Genomic DNA, 18,949 nt, shown 5'->3' on the forward strand with positions numbered 1-18,949 from the left:
AAAACCATGCTGTGCCAAACCTGACATGATGAAAAAGGGAAAGTGAAAGGTGCTAGGCAGGATGCCCACAACTCACTTTCTACCGACCTCCCACACACTGTACAATCACAATCGGTGAGCTAATATTAATATAAAACAGAGACAGCCTCGCCTAAAGTGTGAAAGGAAACTCTTTTCTAAAAGAGAACATAATGGAACTCTGCGTTGTTGTCAAGGTAGAAACCCCACGGCAGTACGAACTAGGAAAGATCTAATTAGAATGTGCAGTCTAACTTCTTACTAACTTCAGTTGCAGTTCCCAGGGAGGGGACTTAATCTCTAATTTTAGTCAAAGGGCAAATGTACAATTAAGCTAACACAAATCCCCCAGCCAATCATTTAGGAGAATTCTGTTCGTTCTGGACTCCCCAACCTGCCACAGTTTAATAAGAAGTTCCAACTGCACCAAATTGCTGTTTGTCAGGCTGAAAAGAGCACAACCCACTGCAGCTTTACAGACACTTTGGTCTGAACAGACTGTGAGTATAAAATCAAGTGCAGCACACATAGTTGTTGAAATGAAAACAAACTTTTTTCCTTCATGCATGGAGAATATCTCATTTATTCCCAATCTAAAAATTCCTCTGGTGGCCACTGTTGGAGTGGTGACATATATTGAGACTTTGCCACCAAATAATTTGAAAATAAATAAATATGTGAAAACACAGGCTTTACGGAAAAAGCTTCTAGGATAAGGAAATTCATAATTATGTGGATGCTTGTGCCCATGGCACCAGTGTCCTCAATTTCCTTATATGTTAATGGACTAAGGTATTTCTAGTCTACAGATTGGTGATGGGCTGACCGCTGTTGGTTCTCATAGCTTGCCCCTGTGAATAAGCAGCATAATCCTTCTTGACGATGAAGCTTGTCTTTTTCACTGATGAGAGTCTGCTAGCTCCTCTTGCAAAGGGCTCTTTGAAAAAAAGAAATAATGAGAGAGCTTTGGAAATGAACCTGATCTAAGAAAATGGTCTGGCCTTAGCTAATAGGATGCACTGCTTTCTCTATCAATTTAAATTTCAATTCAAATATACTCACTTATGTTTATCCAACACCTTTTTACTCTTATGATATTCAAATTCGTGTCACCAAGGTTTCAGAGAATGCAGAGGAAAGTAAAATAGACTCTACACTCAAACTTGAGTATATTATTGGAAATTAAAATTTCACAAATGAGAATATGTCAAAGAGTATAAAATGATGAAATAGTACAGAGAAAATGCTAAGAGGGATAAAATTAAAAGACACCAAACAGCCAATTATGCAGATCTGCCCCAAACAAATGGACTTGTTAGAAAAATTGGTTCTTTGCTCAAAACATGCTATTGTCATGGGCTTAAAATTTGTCACAAAAATGTACAAATCTTCCATGACTAGAAATGGGAAAGGTGGAGTTGTACTCATATATCAAAGACATTCTACAAATCAAATTTGGCTTCCAAATTTTTTTAATTTGGGACTTTACAAGGGTATCACAATGATTAAAATTATGAATCTTCTGATATAATAATAAAATGTGTAATAATTATATCGCACACTTTATTTCTCAGAGGTTTTTACATTAATTTCTAATTTCTTATTTCTAGGCATTTAACCAGATACAGTTAAGCGTATTATCTCTCTGGTCTAGATTTCTCTTCTTGTGCCATCAGGGGTTTAGGTTCTGAGTTCTTGTTACATACAAGTCTATGCAAGAATGTTCTTTTTTGCAGGATCATTATTACTAATTAAAGCATTATTTTAAAAATCCTGTATGCATTCAGACTTCATATTCTTAGATTTTTTTTTTTTTTGCCAATTGTATTTTTGAGAGAGTGCGCACACGCACAAACGGGGAAGGGGAAGAGACAGAGAATAGGATCCAAAGAAGGCTTGGTGCTGGCAGCAGAGAGCCCAATGTGGGTCTTTAACTCTCAAGCCCCAAGATCATGACCTGAGCCGAAGTCAGTCGCTTAACTGACTGAGCCACCCAGGTACCCCTTTGTCAACTTTATTTTAAAAACGGCTTTGCTTCTCTTAATTACCTTGTCAAACACCTGCCACTTTCTTATCTATTTTGAGAAATATTTTATTTGTTGGCCTCAATCACTGCTCAACTTGCCTTATGACAAAGATTATATACCACAGGTTTGGGTTAGAATTGCAGGTGCTTAGCTAATCTGACTGATTGGATAAATGCTAGTGTTGAGATAACTTGGTCTTATGAAGGGCATGTTCCCTTCCCTCTCTAACACTGGACCTCTATGGAAGAACTATAAGAAATTATACATGAACTAGGAATGAAACATGACATTTATGTTCAGAATTTTAGAGGCCCTGGCCTCTAAATTTACTTTCTTCAGGTATGAAAGACATCATACAGTCAGTATGGGGGCATAGTACAGGACTTTAGTATCGACACATTGCTAGAGTAGCCACTGTGGTGGCTGACTCAAGTGAAACCAAAAAAATCCATCTTAAGGGAAATAGGTTGAAAAACTAGGAAAAACAAAGAGCCTTTCTGATGGTGAAAAGGGACCTATTAATGTCCATCATAAACACCTGTGGCAAGATTTAATATTATCTGGGAGCCTGAGAGAAAGTAGAAGCCAACAACCAAATTCAGTCTTGCTAAGCCTATGGAAGGTATTGCCTAAGGTACACCAGTTTACTCCCTTGAAGGAAGGCTCAAAAAAACAAGTGCACCTCTACTAATGCAGGAAGGAACCCCTGGAGAGTAGGGGTTAAGTCAACATTACCCTCTAGTGTGTATAATAAGGGGTAACTGGAGGCACTAAATGTTGAATTAATAATTCCTTGGTTTTTCACTAACAGACACAACTAGCTCCAACAGACATTGGAGCTGAATGCACACACCTGTGGAAAACCTTAAAATTTGGGGGGAAGGGTAAAGGCAATTAATGGTTATGGGGGACAAATTATCATACAAAGTAGTTTCTGTCTACAGATCGGCAGACATCATCCCCATTTTCTGCTAAATTCAGGTTGCATAACTTGTGATGGTTTATCCTCCCTGTCAGAAGAAGCCAAATCATTACAGGCATTATTAAAGTCACCAAAATGGGAGGGAAAGATGGACAAGATTCAAGGCCAAATCAGTCAGTAAAATTCCAGGGTATCATCAGGTTGGTTAAGACAAAGGTAATACTGGAGATAGTCATTGATAAAATACAAGCCTTCCCAGTCCTAAAAGAGTAAAGGAATTATAGGCTTTTGCTTGTTTTTTGCATTACTAGAAACTTTTTATTCCCCATCTAGTGAAAGACATTAGGACCAATATATGCTTTGGTTAAGGGAAGCCAATGGGGTCAGAATGCTAATCAATAAGAGGCTTTATTAAAGATAGAAATGATAGTACAGGCTCTAGAGTACAGGTATTAATGCTAGATGTGAGTTGTGAATTACATGTAAGTTGATATCCAGAAGGGTTTGACTGGGGCATGTGGCAGTGACACAATGTGAAATCAATTATAGTTATTTGCATAAATTCAATAAAAATCTGTCCTCCTTATAACATGACACCATTGGAAACATCAGTTATATTACCCAGGCTTTGAGTGGAATATCCTATTTGAGAGAAACACGCATAGGCTCAGATGTGAATAGATATCTTTGAGCAGGCTCGGGAACCTCAAGATATTTTGAGGACTTACTTCAAGAAAAGAGGAATTAACCCAAATAGGTAGATATTCCCTGTAAGCCTGATGTCAAGTATCAGTATGTCAAGAGCTTGGCTCTCAGCCTTGAAAGACTGTTAAAGGCCCACTATGAAATTCCTTAAGAGAAGCTCCAGCAGACAACTCTTCCAGGCTATTCCTTGGGCTGGCCTGGAATTCCTGTTTTGTGTCTGTCTGATACCCCACTATGAGAGTGCTATGGGTTACACTGGGCCTGTGTCTTTGGTTTCCTCAATATGGACAAGGCCCAGGTCATCAAAGCTGACCATTATTACCTAGAGGATTCTGACCTGTGAGGAAGGAGCCCCAAAGAGGCTCTCATTCCAGCTGTACTCCATATTGCTTTATTGGCTTTGGAAATCAGAGACCACGTTTGGCCTCAGCTTTGTTATCAATAGAACAGGCTTATCTGATGATCTCTGGGGCATTGTTTCCACAAGTGCCTGAAAGGATGGTGATGATGAATGGTTAATACTCATTTTTTTGCTTTGTTTCCTTTTAAAAATAGTGTTTATTGAGGTATTATTTAGACACAGTAAAAATCCATAAATCCTGGGACACCTGGCTGGCTGAGTTGGTAGAGCATATGACTCTTGATCTTACAGTTGTGAGTTTAAGCCCCATGTTGGGTGTAAAGATTACTTACAAATAAAAATCTTAAAAAAAAAAAAAAGAGGAAGAGAAACTCCAGCAAAGTAGATTTCAAAGAACCTAAATGGCCACTCACTATTCTTGCTGTACTTAGGTAAATAACCAGGCCAAGTTTGTTAAAACTGAACTTGTTCAAATAACTTAGTCTTAATTTGTTTACCTTTGCTAGTAATGAGGATGATTTTAGGAAAAAGAAATTATGTTTCAGTAACACGCCTTTGTGGATGTTAGAGTCTAGTTCTGATTGTCCTTGAATATTTATTGTTTACCTGTAAAACTAGGCTGGATCCTGAACTTTTGTGGTTTACTTGGATATATTGTTAATTTTCTACTCAAGTGCTTATATACTATAGGCCTGTGAGAGCCCACCTGGAAGACAACCTCCTGAGACTACTGTTTAACCAAATGAATTTACCTCATTAAAAATGTAGAATAGATATCTAAGCCTATACCCAAGAGTTCTAAAATAATAGTTCCATGAAGGGTGAGGGCTCAACCTAATGCTAGGGAATATTTGCAATCAGATGCAAGGCAAGTTCATTCCCCAAATCTTGGTCTGTGTCCCTTTTCATCAGGAAGTAACTAGAGGGCTTTTTGCCCTCAAGAATAAGGAATGGTGAAAAGCCAGGGATGGTATTTTGACTCATGGGGACCAAACAGCTACTGTGTTGCTGTTAAAGTAAGATTGGCCATATGTATTGCCTGCAAAACATTAGTCTTATCACCCCTAGCCTCCTATTGCTGATGTTCCTTGCAGTTGCATTGGGAAATGCATTGGCCTTCCTGTCATTGGCCATCACTTAAATTGAAGTTCGCAATTGCTCGACTGTTAGGGCTGAAGAAAAGACCCCTTTCCTGGGTCACTTTGGGGAATCTCATATTGATGTTTCTATTGCTGCTGTGGCATAAGGATGTAAGTCACCTCCTAATCTCCTAATCTCTGCCTCTAGAGTCATCCCGAAAGAATGCTGTGCAAAGATTGTACAGTTCATAAAGATGTCGTGATAGGAGTGCAGAAGTGCTGAAAACACTGACTCCACCTTTGGCCCTTCCTCCATCTTGTTCTCACCTCTGGTGCATAGGTGGCACAACTTTAGATAACTGGTAGAAATGACTGGTTCACAGAAGCCTTCACTTAACATAATTGGTGGAGATCATCTGCTGCACAGATGGCTTTATTTTAGATAACTAACCTGTGATACACCACCGGGCCTCTTACTCTATAAAAGCTGTGGCTTGAGGTCTGGAGTGGGTGGAGTTGTTGTGTAGCGTTTTGTACTGCCTGTCCGTTTACTTGCCTCTGTCAGTAAGTTACCTTGACTAAAACTCTGTAAACCCTATGGAGTGGCTTACTTTGTGTGTGTGTGTGTGTGTGTTTGTTGTTGTTATTAAAGTATTGAAGTGCCTTCTCCGTCTGGAGGGTATATTACTGACGCTCCTCCACCCTCTACAGGAGGACTGAATAATTTATCAATTCCCTCTTCAGGCTTAGATCCACAACGAGCTAGACAAGGTTCAAAGAACAGTATGTATTTTATTAACAGTCATGCCATGCTTATTAACTTGCAATTACGATGATTTTGAAATGTTCTGTTAGGAGTAATGGCTAGGATTTGAGGGCAAGATGAAATTGTCTATTATTCCCAAATCTAAACTTTAGGAAGTTATGTTTAATTTGTGGAATCCAGTTGTCGTAATTTACCCACGTGGCCATGTGAAAAATCTTGGCTTGCCTCACAAACCTGGCACCAGAGATGCATTCCAGCTTCCTTGGGTCCTAGATGCTTTTGCTTTCGTGACAGCACATGACTGCCTTGATAACAATATCAATACACTATATTGTAGGTTAAATCCTTTTCCTAAACTTAAAATTTTATTCTGATTTTAAGAGAAATGAAAATATTTTTTGTGCGCCTCCAGAAGTATTGTGAAATTCTAGCCAATGTGTCTACAGTGCCTAATGGATAATTCAGTCCTAACTACAAGAACAGAGATTAGCAGAGAAGTTCCTGTTGTTGTGTGTGTATTTGGTTGTTGAAGTTGTGTGTATGTAAAAAGACATTTTATTGATTCACATGGTCTAATAGATGTCTGGCTCTCATCCATTTATCTCCTGAGAAAATTATGGCTTCTCTTACAGAGAGGGACAAGTGAGAGGATGGAGAGGGAAGAAAAACGATCATTTCCATACTGTACTGTCCTGGGAAACAAAGTGAAGGTCCCTTCTTTCCACAGAAAGAATTGCAGGAACAGGTAAGCCTCCCCTCAAAGGCAGAGTGATCTCTATTTGGCTTTCCACAGTTCTATAGTACTTCAGACAAAGTAGGTAAGATATGATTATTTAAGTGAAAAATGTGTGTAAATCACATGTGATAATTTGAGACAAAAGTCCGTTTTCTGCTTTACCTACTTCTAAAGGTGTCTTCCTTCAAATTGTTGGATGTTGATTTCTAACATAATATTTGATACTTTATGTTACTTAAACTCCCATATCCAATTTGTGGTCACATTCTAAAAGCTTTTTCTTGAACTGTATCTTCCATGTTTGTCTTTATTTTTAAACCTTTAAAAAATATTTTTCTCCTAATGAGATTATTCTGGATGAAAAATCAAAATATCCTAATAAGATCTATCAAAGGTATAAGTCTCACTACAGGAATGATGCTAACCTTATTATTCTGAAGGCAGATATTCCAGATTGCAAATCCAAAGTTAGATGTGAACCTATCTTCGGGAGAAAGGAACAGTTAAGACCACAGAGTTGTTAAAAAGTGAGGAGTGTTATCTCATTGTGGTTTGGATTTGCATTTCCCTGATGTGTGATACTGAGCATCTTTTCATGTATCTGTTGGCCATCTTTATATCTTCTTTAGAAAAATGTCTGTCCAGGTCTTCTGCCCCTTTTAAAGAGATTATTTGTTGGGTTATTGAGTTGTATAAGCTGTTTTTATATTTTGGTTATTAACTCCTTATTGCATTTGTCATTCGCACGTATATTCTCCCATTCAGGGGTTGCCATTTCATTTTGTTGATGGCTTTCTTCACTATGCAAAAACTTTTTATTTTGGTGTAGTTCCAATAGTTTATTTTTGCTTTTGTTTCTCTTGCCTGAAGATACATATCTAGAAAAATGTTGCTATGGCCAATGTCAGATTACTGCATATGTTTTCTTACAGCACTTTTAACAATTTCAGGTCTCACATGTAAGTCTTTAATCCATATTTAGTTTGTGTGTGGTGTAAGAAAGCAGTCCAGTTTCATTTTTTGGAATGTAGTTGTCCATTTCTCCCAGTACTGTTTGTTGAAGAGACAGTCTTTTCCCCCATTCTTGCCTCTTTTGGTGTAGACTAATTGACCATAAAAGTGTGGGTTTATTTCTGGGTGCTCTTTTCTGTTCCATTGATCTAAGTGCCTGTTTTTGTGCCAGTACCACAATATTTTGATGACTACAGCTTTGTAATGTATCTACAAATATGGAATTGTGATACCTCTAGCTTTGATTAAGCTGTGATACCTCCAGCTTTCTTAAGATGGCTTTGGCTATTTGGGGTCTTTGCTGATTCCATAAAAAACTTAGTGTTACTTGTTCTAGTTCTGTGAAATAAGCTTTGTATATTTTGATAGAATTGCATCATATCTCTAGAATGCTTTGGTTGATATGGAAGGATGGGTGAAATAAAGGGGATGAAGAAGTACAGTGTAGGAAATAAGGCTGTACTCATTGGTGTAAGCACTGAGTAATGTATAGGATTGTTGAATCATTAAGTTTTACAACTGAAAGTAATATAACACTGTTAAGTATACTTCCACAAAAAGTGGGGGAAGTAGAATGTGATCCCAGAATAAAGATAACACAGGTGGTGCACATCCGGAGAACAGGTTGACAGACATTGACAGCTTGTAGCTTTGTTACAGATGATTTTCAGTAGCATCTAGATGCAATTCCTCATAGAAGAATCAAGTCTCAAGACGGGAAATTGAATGCATCTCACAAGACAGCTTTGAAGAAAATATACACTTCCTTCCTTGATTACATGCATTGTATACAGTTTTGAAAAAAAGAGTGTTTTTTCCTTACTGACCCATTTTCCCTCCAACCAAGTTCTTATCATGAGACCATCTTCTTGATCTATTTGTCCTCCTATATCTATCATCTCTATTATTCCTCCAATAGTCATATCTGTAAATGGAATTTATAAAAAAAAAATAGGTGCAATGGTCGAATCAGGAGTGACTTCAAGTTTATAAGGCAATCTAGGGCTGCTCAGATGATGTTAGCCTAAGTTCACATGTGGTCTCCCACCATAGTAAGGAGATAAATCTGATGGAGCTTAATTAGTTGCATTATGAAGGCAAAAGGGACATAAGGCAGGAAGTCCTTAACTTTTCTGACTCTACCTCTGTGTTAGGTTACAAAGCAAACCTGTCTGAAAAGTTACTCCCTTTTTATTCATTTTATAGGTCATTTTTTCCCTTAATGGTGAGTGACTGTGCTTAAGGACTCAAGGATCTATCAGGAGTCAATATTTTCTCCCATGTAATAGACATTTCATTATAGTGATTTTGTACTTTGAGTATAATTTTGGTTTATTCATTTATTTATTCCATAAATAATGAACACATCCTTAGGGGTACTATAATAAGTAAGACTGAAGATCCCTTTACTGATGAAATAAATAATAATGGAATAACCAAAATGAGAACAATTCATTACTCATTGAATATGCTGAGATGGAATGCAGCACCACACATATTTTAGCCAATTTACCTACAGAAAATATAATAAATCACTTTCTATAGATTATAATGTAATTACATAAAGTATATATAGTTTATATATATTAATATATATTGCTAAGACTATGCATAGTCTTATGTAATCATTTACAGCAACCATTTAACAGATAAGAAATCTAGAACTCTAAGAGACCAAGTGGCTGGCCCAAATTCAACATTAGAAAGCTACAATGCTAGATTCCGACTCAGGCTCCTTGAGGCCATATCTTAATTAATGGAATATACTTGGTCTACTTATTTTTACACATAAATATTTGGATGACATGAATTCTGTATATATTAAGACTGTTCTGATTAAGTCATCAGAACTTAAGTACATGTCATAAAATGTGTCTCTAAACAAATCCATTACTGTTGAGCGGAGCCCACTTTGAATGAAATGACAACATTTTAGAGATCCTAGAAAAAAGTTCACTTTGAACTGCTGACCATGGGAAAGACGTTGCCAAATACTGAGTATCTTAACTCTACCAGGATTTCCCATATTTCCTGTGTACCAGTGTTGTGAAAGGAACCAAATACATGTTTGAGTCAAATATCAGCATTGAAATAATAGGAGTTGTCAATCATTACTCTGATATGGCCAGTAATTAATATGTCACAAAATTATACTACTCCAAAAACTCTTGAATTAAAAGTACCCACGATAGGAATCTTTTGTTATCAAGTGAAAAAAATACCACCTTGAAGTATGGATATAAATACTTGTACTACAAAAAGTTGCCGTATATTATGTATTTTAAAGTAACTATGACTGGAAAGAATTTACATAAGTACCTACTCCCATGGGATTTTCTAGGATTTGAATCAAACTGGACAAATGATAAGAACAGTATGGCTTTTATTCATTACTCTGAATGAGAATCCAGGTGAGCATGTCAGAGGTTTTCAATTTAGTCTTAATGATCGAAATGTATATGTTTAAAAAAGTTACTAAGAATGAAGATTGGTCAATGAAGCCTGTGAAAAGCTTCTTGGTATTCACACTGTATTCTTTTTCCAGCCACATGACCAAAGTGACTTCACATAGCTTTTCTAGACAAGTTTGCTTCAAATACCCATTCACACCCAGCCCTTTTATCAATGCTCACCCTGTGAAATCTTTTCAAGAGTTTTTACACAAATATCTTAGTGGTGCCACATGATTGTCTCCTCAGACTATGTAAAAAGAAATAATCATAGAATATTCATGGAGATTCCAACAATGAGATCTGTGTTGGAAATAAAGGATAACGTTCCATAGGTGCAATATATCTATTTTATGTCTACTGGTGCTAGGTTCCTAAAGCCTGCTTATAAGTGCTCTTCTTTATCATTGCACTGATGTTCAACATACCTATTTCCAAAAAGCAGAAATAGAGCCATCGGTATACTATGCAGTGGTCTGACCTGTCTTTTAGAATGGACAGTATTTTCCTAATAAATAAATCCCACCTTAGTGCCTCAACACAAAGCCTTCAAGGGCACCACCATGTAATTGGAAGCCATCTATTGTGACTCTTCTCCAGCCACCTGAATCTTATTGCTGTTATTGTTCAAAAGAAAATGGTTCCAAAATGTTAGAACATTCATTAGGGTCACAATTAAATGTTCAGTGGCAATAGACCAGAGGCTAAATGGTGGTTTAGGATATATAGAGTCATGTTTTCAATGTCTAAAATTTGAAGAATTTTACCATTTGAAATTGAAGTTTTTATTTTTATTTTGCAATGCTTGCAGGAAAAAGGAAGTTATTTTGGTAATGGTTTGGGACATGATTTGTTCTACTGATTTGAGAGCAGACATTGAGAACTAGACTGTTATTTTTAATAGGTAAGAAGTTGCATTTTGAAATGTACCAAAGACAATAGGGACCTAAATTAGTAAAAACAATAATTTCCATTTAAAGAAAGATCCTAGGGGCACCTGGGTGGCTCAGTCAGGTAAGTATCCAACATCAGCTTAGGTCATGATCTTATGGTTTATGAGTTCGAACCCTGCGTCAGGCTCTGTGCTGAGCACTCAAAGCCTGGAGTCTGCTCTGATTCTGTGTTTCCTTCGTTCTTTGCCCTTCCCCTGCTTCTCTCTCTCTCTCTCTCTCTCTCTCTCTCTCTCTCTCTCTCTCTCTCTCAAAAATAAACATCTAAAAATTTTAAAAATAAATGAACATTGAAACAAAAATGTTTAAAGAAAGATCTTAATTTTTTGTGCTATCAGCAATGAAGAAAATATGTATGAGATCTCAGTAGTAAAATCTCCCTCTTGGACTTGTAGGATCCGTTGAGGTTCATAAAACTATCCTTTCCAAATGCTCTTGAAAATGGGAAATGTAATTTGGAATATATAAATCACTTGTTTGAGGTCAAGTATCAATTAATTCTCCAAAAACATTTTGTCATTAATTTCATGTCACGAACTTTCTTAAGTTAATATACTTCGTTTTATTTAATATAAAGTCAGAATATCAATTAAAGATGTATTTAGATGTAGCAATCAGTGAGAGTGCAAAATAAGGATACTGTTTCTTCTTGGAAGGAACATATGTTCTGTTTAAGGAGATTATACATAAATGGATACAATTACAAATAAATATATATGTGAAATTCAAGCTACAAACAACAGAAAGTGCAGAGGAAGAGAGCCAAGGAGGATGTGAGGGCAGTGGAGGATGTGTGTGTGTGTGTGTGTGTGTGTGTGTGTGTGTGTGTGTGTGTGAAGGTGGCCATGGCAGTGAACTGAATTCTGAGGAGTTGAGATACATGCAAGTGGAAAGCAGGGGAATCACACTGCCAGGGGAGCCACATTGTATATGATAAGAGCTAAGAGGTAAAAGTGCTAAGAGGTAAAAGTGAATTTTGCATATATAAAAATACATATTATTAATGACAGTGATTGGGGAGTTCAGATTAGTAAACAGAAATGAAATTTGGAAAATTGAGGAACAAGTTGAAAGTGATCTTGGTTACTCAGTGAAGTAGCACCATCTTTCCTGTCAAAATGCCGGTCGTATTGGTGGGAGGTGGGGGTGTTAGGACAATGACATGAGGGAAGTGATGTTTTACTCTGGTTTAACCTGGCTGCAAAATGCAGAATGGATTTGGATGAATGAAGAAACCATTGTGGTGGTTAGGATATAAGTGCTAGGGCCTATACCACAGTGGTTTCCGTGTGGATAAGAAGGATATTTTAGACAGAGATTAAGAAGAACATAAAAGGCTTTATGGTCGATCAGTTTTATAGGAGAAAAGTAGATATAGAAGTATAATATTTAAACATTTTGAGACTCCATGACTGGATGTGGTACAGCCTGTCTTTTTTTAAAGATGATGAATTCAACTTTATTTTGAGTTTGAAGTGGACAGAAAATCAAAACAGTTGGTTCTGCTAGTATTGTATGGATTTTTTTTTTTTATCAACCACTTTTGTTCATTGTTTATTTTTGAATGATCTATGGCTGAGTATGGGTCCCTAAGCCAGCCATTGTTTATGTAGATTCACCATTTTTTAATCTTCCCATTAATGAAATGATAAACGTTTGTGTATATAAATGTCAGTTTCTTGGGGGAGAGGGGGATTATTCATAAAAAATTACTATTAAGTAAAACTCATCCTAATCTAAGAAAATTATGACCTCTATTTAGACACAATTTCAAATGTCAAATTTAAATGGTTAAGTCTAAAGCCTGGCAGGGTCCACTATTTATTCTCTGTAGCACTTGGGGCATCAGTAGAGAAGATTTACAAATATGAAATAGTGAATCATTTTACAGCACTTGGGAGGATTTGGGATTTATATTGCCACATTGTGGTTGCAAATGTTAGGATTTTTATTGGGTTTCGTAATAAGTCTTTCACATAACTACAACAAATGCTATTTTATTTTTCTTACACATTTTCCTATGAAAAATAAACTCTTTAAAATTAAATGAATCCAAGCATATGTCTTGGGAGCTTCATAAGTATTTGAGGTATATGGATGATTGGGAAAGACTGATGCACATCTTAGGCAAAAGAAAACATTAAGTGAGAGAAGTTAATGAGTAAAGAAAAAAAAATCTGACCAGTTTCCAGAGCCTGTGGTGAAGAGAAATAGGAAAAAATATAAGAAAGATACTGAGAAAGAGCCCAGGGAATCAGCAGTAGAAAAGGTCCAGTGCAGCTGCAGGAAGATGACAGACTTCCATGATCTTTTTATTGGCAAAAATACTTGTGAGAATATTAAGGTAGCTGAGCAGTGTAGACCATGAAGTTAGGGCATAACTGAGAATGAAATCTGTATGAATTGGGGAAGGTGGAACTTGAACTATGTCTAAAATATGGATATAAATAAAAGATGAACGAAAGACTAGAACTGATCCAAGGAAATGTAGGAAGTTAAACAGAGGCATAGAAGGACAAAACATGAGTTAGGGATAACAGAGAAAGATCTGAATAAAACACATGGTTCATGAAAGCAAAATGAAGTTCGGTAGTGAAGTAGAGTGTGGCCAGATGATGTGCATGCTGTAAAATCCAGCAGAAGATTTTTTGCTGCTGGACATGGAATAAGAGAGGCACAGAAGATGTTTGAGAGGTAAGTTGGTGTTTAGGTGCTTTTAGAAGATTAACTTTCATTTCAAGTTATTCTGGTGGTAATAAGTGGGGTATTTGGGAGAAGATGAAGCTAGAGCTAGGATGTGTGGTTTGGGGACTCATGAAATAATCCCGGAGTAAGTCAAAAACTTAAATGTCTCAATGGCACATACTTGAAAGGTTACTTTGCTATTTAAATAGACAATGGTAAAGTGGAGACATCATGAGCTCTGGTAAGGGGACATCTTGTTTAGAAACAAAGTAGCATCAAATAATTGACATAGAGACAGATAAGTAATATATATATATTATACATTTATAATATACATTATAATATACATTACACTATACATATACATACATATACGTAAACATTATATATTATACAATATATATATTATACATTATACATTTATATATATATATATATATAAAATATGTGTGCCTTATATATATATATATACATATAGTGCCTGACAGATAATTCTCAGTAAAAAGGTTTATACGTGCCCTTGTATCTTGTACTGTCCTTTACTTAGCTTTTATATTTATAACTTATTATCCCCCTCAATATTCTTTTCTTTGGCAATGTATTTAAAGTCCATAAACTGCTTAAACAAGAGATTAATCTGAAACTATATAAATATGATAAAGTGGTTCAACAAAGAAAGCGGTGAACTAGAAGCAACATATTGTGGAAGCAGGCCGTATATAATTGGTCAAAATTTTCTCAAGTGAAACATATTTACCTTTGCTATTGAAGATTCTAAATTTCTACTAAAAGTTACTTGGTCATGAGCAATACTTTGTATGTACTCTTAAGAAAATATTACCTCAAATGCATAATAAAAAGTTTGCTCTGTTGCATGCAGCATTATTCTAGAACTTTCATAGATTGTTAAAATATCCTTTATGTGAAGACATCTAGCAAAGTACCTTTGTCCTATACCTACCTATATCTCTCCCTCATTTGTGACTTACAGAAATTTAACTTCTGTCTCTGTGCTTCCTGTTTACTAAGAAAATAGCAAGTCCAGAGAGAGTCAAGATAACGCTTATTTCCTTTTCATATACTGATGAGATAATCCTTGGACTCTAAGGTTCAATTGCAGTATGTTGGAAAAGGACATTATAATAAATGGTTACAAAAGTTTTTGGTTCTATGTAATTTCCATGTAGAATAATTCTTACACTCCAAGCACAACCACCCCAACTTCCATGTAGAATAATTCTTACACTCCAAGCACAACCACCCCTGACCTCCTTTCTCATTTTCATTGATAAAGTCATCTTTGTTTCGAACTTAGTCTCCACCAATATAACTTCTAATACACCTTCCATTTTATCAGCTGTATAACCCAAGCCACATTAAATGCAGCTACAATATTGAGTACCTTAAATTTAGTACATGTAAAGATCCTTCCAAAATAATTTTGTTTACACAAGGCAAGAATGAGTTGGTATCCCATGACCAAAATGTGAAATGATTTTTAGATGCCTATGAACATCCTGTTCACAATAGTTTTAATGGACAGTAAGAATAATTTTTAATACTACTTACATTTTAGTGGTTTACCTGCAGAAGTCATTTCAATCCTGACCACACATTTGAGTAAATATGAACTTTGGGTATTATTAATTTATAATCACAAATAAGGAAATTAGGGCCCAGTAAGTTGAGAGCTATTTGTCAGGCTTAGTAGTTTTGTTGATTGCTCTATCTGCATAGCCAGCCAGTGAGTGTGGCCTCAGTGTCTCTGTTGTACTGTCTGAACCTTAGTATTAGCTTTAATTTGAAGAGAAAGTCTCATTCTATCCAGTTTAGCTCCTCTCAGGCAGAGAAAAGTAGAGACAACGGTAGGGTGTGAAGGATAACAAAGCAGGAACTGGAGTCCACCATAGTTATCCAGTGATCTTCTACAATGCCTGTATAGCATGTTTTCAGATCTAAGTGTTTTGCATCTTGGCTACACTTGAGCATGTAGAAGTTATCTAGCCTGCCTTGCCCTTGCCCTCCATCTGTGGCCTGGGTTGTGAGTGGGTCAGCTTTGGAGGGAGTTCTTACATAGGAAGTACCTGGTAGTGCTTGGGCTTACTCTGTTTGCTGGGTTCTATTTTCTGTCCATTAAGAACAGACATCCTATTTTAAGTTAGTCTGCCTACAACTTTGTCCCTATTAACAAAATTATCAAAATTTTACCATTATTAATAATCTACTTCATAAAGTCTTGTGCCATGACTTCAAATTTCCATCCACATTACTCTGGGAATGCCATAGTTACCCTAATTAAAATGTGCATTCTTCCTGAAGGGAATATCTAAAATATAACAATCCTTTATCTCCAACTCTACTAATTAACAGACTATTACCTCATATCTCAATTCCTCAAGCCATATTCTTAAAAAAAAAATGGGTTATAAATAATGATATGCTCAGATGATGTGCACTGACTCCTTGATACTGAGATTTTTATGAAAGTGGCCATGAAAATATAGGTATGATATGAATGGGAGAAAATTGAGGCTCAAAGAAGTATAGCAATATATTTCACTTTTCTATTGATGAGCTATTTAATCATGAAAACCAATGGAAAGATTTCCTTACTACCCTCTTATCATATCTGCCCTTAATATGATGTCAGACTCCCAAATCCACTAAGTTAATTGAAAAAATAAACTAGACACCCGTAAAACTTGAAGTGATAAAAGCAATCTATCATAACATCTTGCATAAATCATGTGAAGGTTCCAAAATCTTTCAATCACAATTATACTTGTTTCTTTTTGCTGGAAGATAGCTGTTCCCCTTATGCTACTACACTATTGGAATTTAGTAGTATCATTTCAGCTAATTTCACTAGGTAAGCATCTAAGGTTTGTAAGTCCTCTCTCATAACTTGATAATTTGAAATTGCTTTGATCAGCCCCTCCTATGAAGAGTTTCATTATGTTCAGGCTGCTTTGCATTTTCTTTAGCTTAATCATTATCTGTTAGCATCTCCAAAATACCTTCTTTATACTATCACTTAACATTAAGCCCAAGTAGAGAAACCCCTCTTGTGAACTGAACAAAACTAACTCCTATATGGGATTTTCTCCACTATAAAAGGTAATAGATTTGGGTTACTGGTCATGGAAGTTGATGGCACATAGTTTGGTGTCAGGTAAGTCTGAGTTTAAATCCCAACTCAAACTGATCTAATTAGTTATCTGAGTTTTGAGGTCCAAGTGTGTCATCTATAATAAGACATAATGACCTTAAATCTAAGATTTCTTGAGGGAGTAAATGAAGAGACATAGGTAAGGCAGTTGGCATACCTGACATAGGAGTTAAGAAATAATAGTATTACATTTATATATTGCATAATAGCATAAATGGATTCAAATTTCTATTGTCACTCACTAATTTCATGATTTCTGGAAGTTATCCTGGTTTACTAATACATAATAATAAGGCTGTTAATTTGTGTTAAGACTGTAATTTTTGTGAAGTCCTATAGCAATTAATGCATAGAATATAGTCAATATTTTAAAAGATTTTATTTGTACACTTGTGTTTTTTTTAAACTTTAAAACAGTTTTAAATTTTTATTTTTGAGAGACAGACAGACAAAGTGTGAACAGGGTAGGGGCAGAAAGAGAAGGAGACACAGAATCTGAAGAAGGCTCCAGGCTCTGAGCTGTCAGCACAGAGCCTGATGCAGGGCTCGAACCCATGAACCATGAAATCATGACCTGACCAAAGTCAGAGGTTTAACAGGCTGAGCCATCCCGGTGCCCCTCTACACATTCATCATTTATAGCACTATGGAGATTGTGCATAGTAGGGCTTTAGTAATGAAATAATAAAAGGTTGATTATTTGGTTAAATAAGTAATCATTTAAGGAATATTATAATTAAAAATTTGTTAATTATTTCAATAACATCCTTGGGAAAATTTAATGCATTAAATAATCTTTTCAGTAAAAATTCATGTTTAATGTTTATACAATTTAGAGATAAAATGATTATACCATAGAATAATTTTTTTATGCTATCCTCAGCACTCTTATGACTATTAAAGGATTGTTTGCATTAATGAGAATTCCTAAAGCAATTTGGAAATAAACACTTAAATAGCAACTTGCTTTCTTTAAACATGACGGAGAGGCAAATATAACATCTGTTGCCTTTAAAGACATGCTTGAAGTTTCTGTATCATTAAAATGGTACAATATTCCTTATTAGGCATACTACTTCTTGAAAAAAATAGCATAAGTGATAATTTGGAGACCTATATATGAGATGGAATTCTTTGTTGATTTAGTTGTTAGATATACCTAGCAGGACAATAAGGATAATGTTAAAAATGAACATAATGAATATATAAAAGATGAGACAATGAGGAGTAAACAAAAGTATTAATTTAATCTCCAGTATTGATAAAATGTTCAACAATCCAGAACTTATACTACTCTTGTTATTTTGTGTTGGAAATGATTGCAGGGCAGTCAATTTTATTTAATGTTTGCACTATTCTGTATATTTGAATACAAAAGTTGCAGGATAAAAAATAACCAGTATTATAGCAGAATGCAAAGACAGTTGGGCACACAATAGCGTATACCTGGTTAACAAAGTGGATTAAAATTACATATTTCTATGTAAAATGTTGTATTCTAAAATATTTTGTATGTTAAAATGCATATGAAATTATTTTCCCCATTATAAATATATACAAATAACGTATGTAATATTCTGATTAAAATATTTCCTTTCCACCTTTTAGAGGTATGGCTATATATAATATCACACACTATACTATGATGTATAGACTCTCAAAGCAATAAATTCAGTATGACCAATGCAGATTTATAATCTTAGTGAAGACAATAGAGTAGCAGAAAAAGCCATCTTTTGTACTAAGCAAATACATTAATGTGTTTGTATAAGTTATGTGGTAATAGGGATAAAAAAAATCATCTAAATTTATTAGTGAAAAGACTGGAAAAATAGAGCTTTGAAAGTTCAAAGGAGAAATCAAGGTGACTATCACAAGCAGTTCAATTTTAACACATAAGCTCAATGATATTCAGAAAGAATTAGAAAGAAAAGGAATTCAAAGGTCTCATAAGCATAAAAAAGTCAAAGAAGGTCAGTCTGGAAACAGCTGCTGGAGGGGATCAGAGAGATAAAATTTAAACCTCGTAATTACTGTTAGAAAATTAAGGGAATAAAAATGGCCACCTTC

At 35.5% G+C, this 18,949-nt stretch overlaps 1 long non-coding RNA gene across 2 annotated transcripts in view; it reads left to right on the forward strand.

The window, feature by feature from the left end:
- LOC109502934 overlaps positions 1 to 18,949 on the forward strand; it is a 250,792-nt gene that overhangs the window by 221,756 nt on the left and 10,087 nt on the right. For both annotated transcript variants that reach the window (XR_006583427.1, XR_006583426.1), the window contains one exon: positions 6,511 to 6,623. This is a non-coding gene — a long non-coding RNA (uncharacterized LOC109502934). The remainder of the gene's footprint in view (positions 1 to 6,510; positions 6,624 to 18,949) is intronic.

This window comes from Felis catus, chromosome A1, assembly GCF_018350175.1.
Source record: "Felis catus isolate Fca126 chromosome A1, F.catus_Fca126_mat1.0, whole genome shotgun sequence".
In the NCBI taxonomy this organism is placed as follows: Eukaryota; Metazoa; Chordata; class Mammalia; order Carnivora; family Felidae; genus Felis; species Felis catus.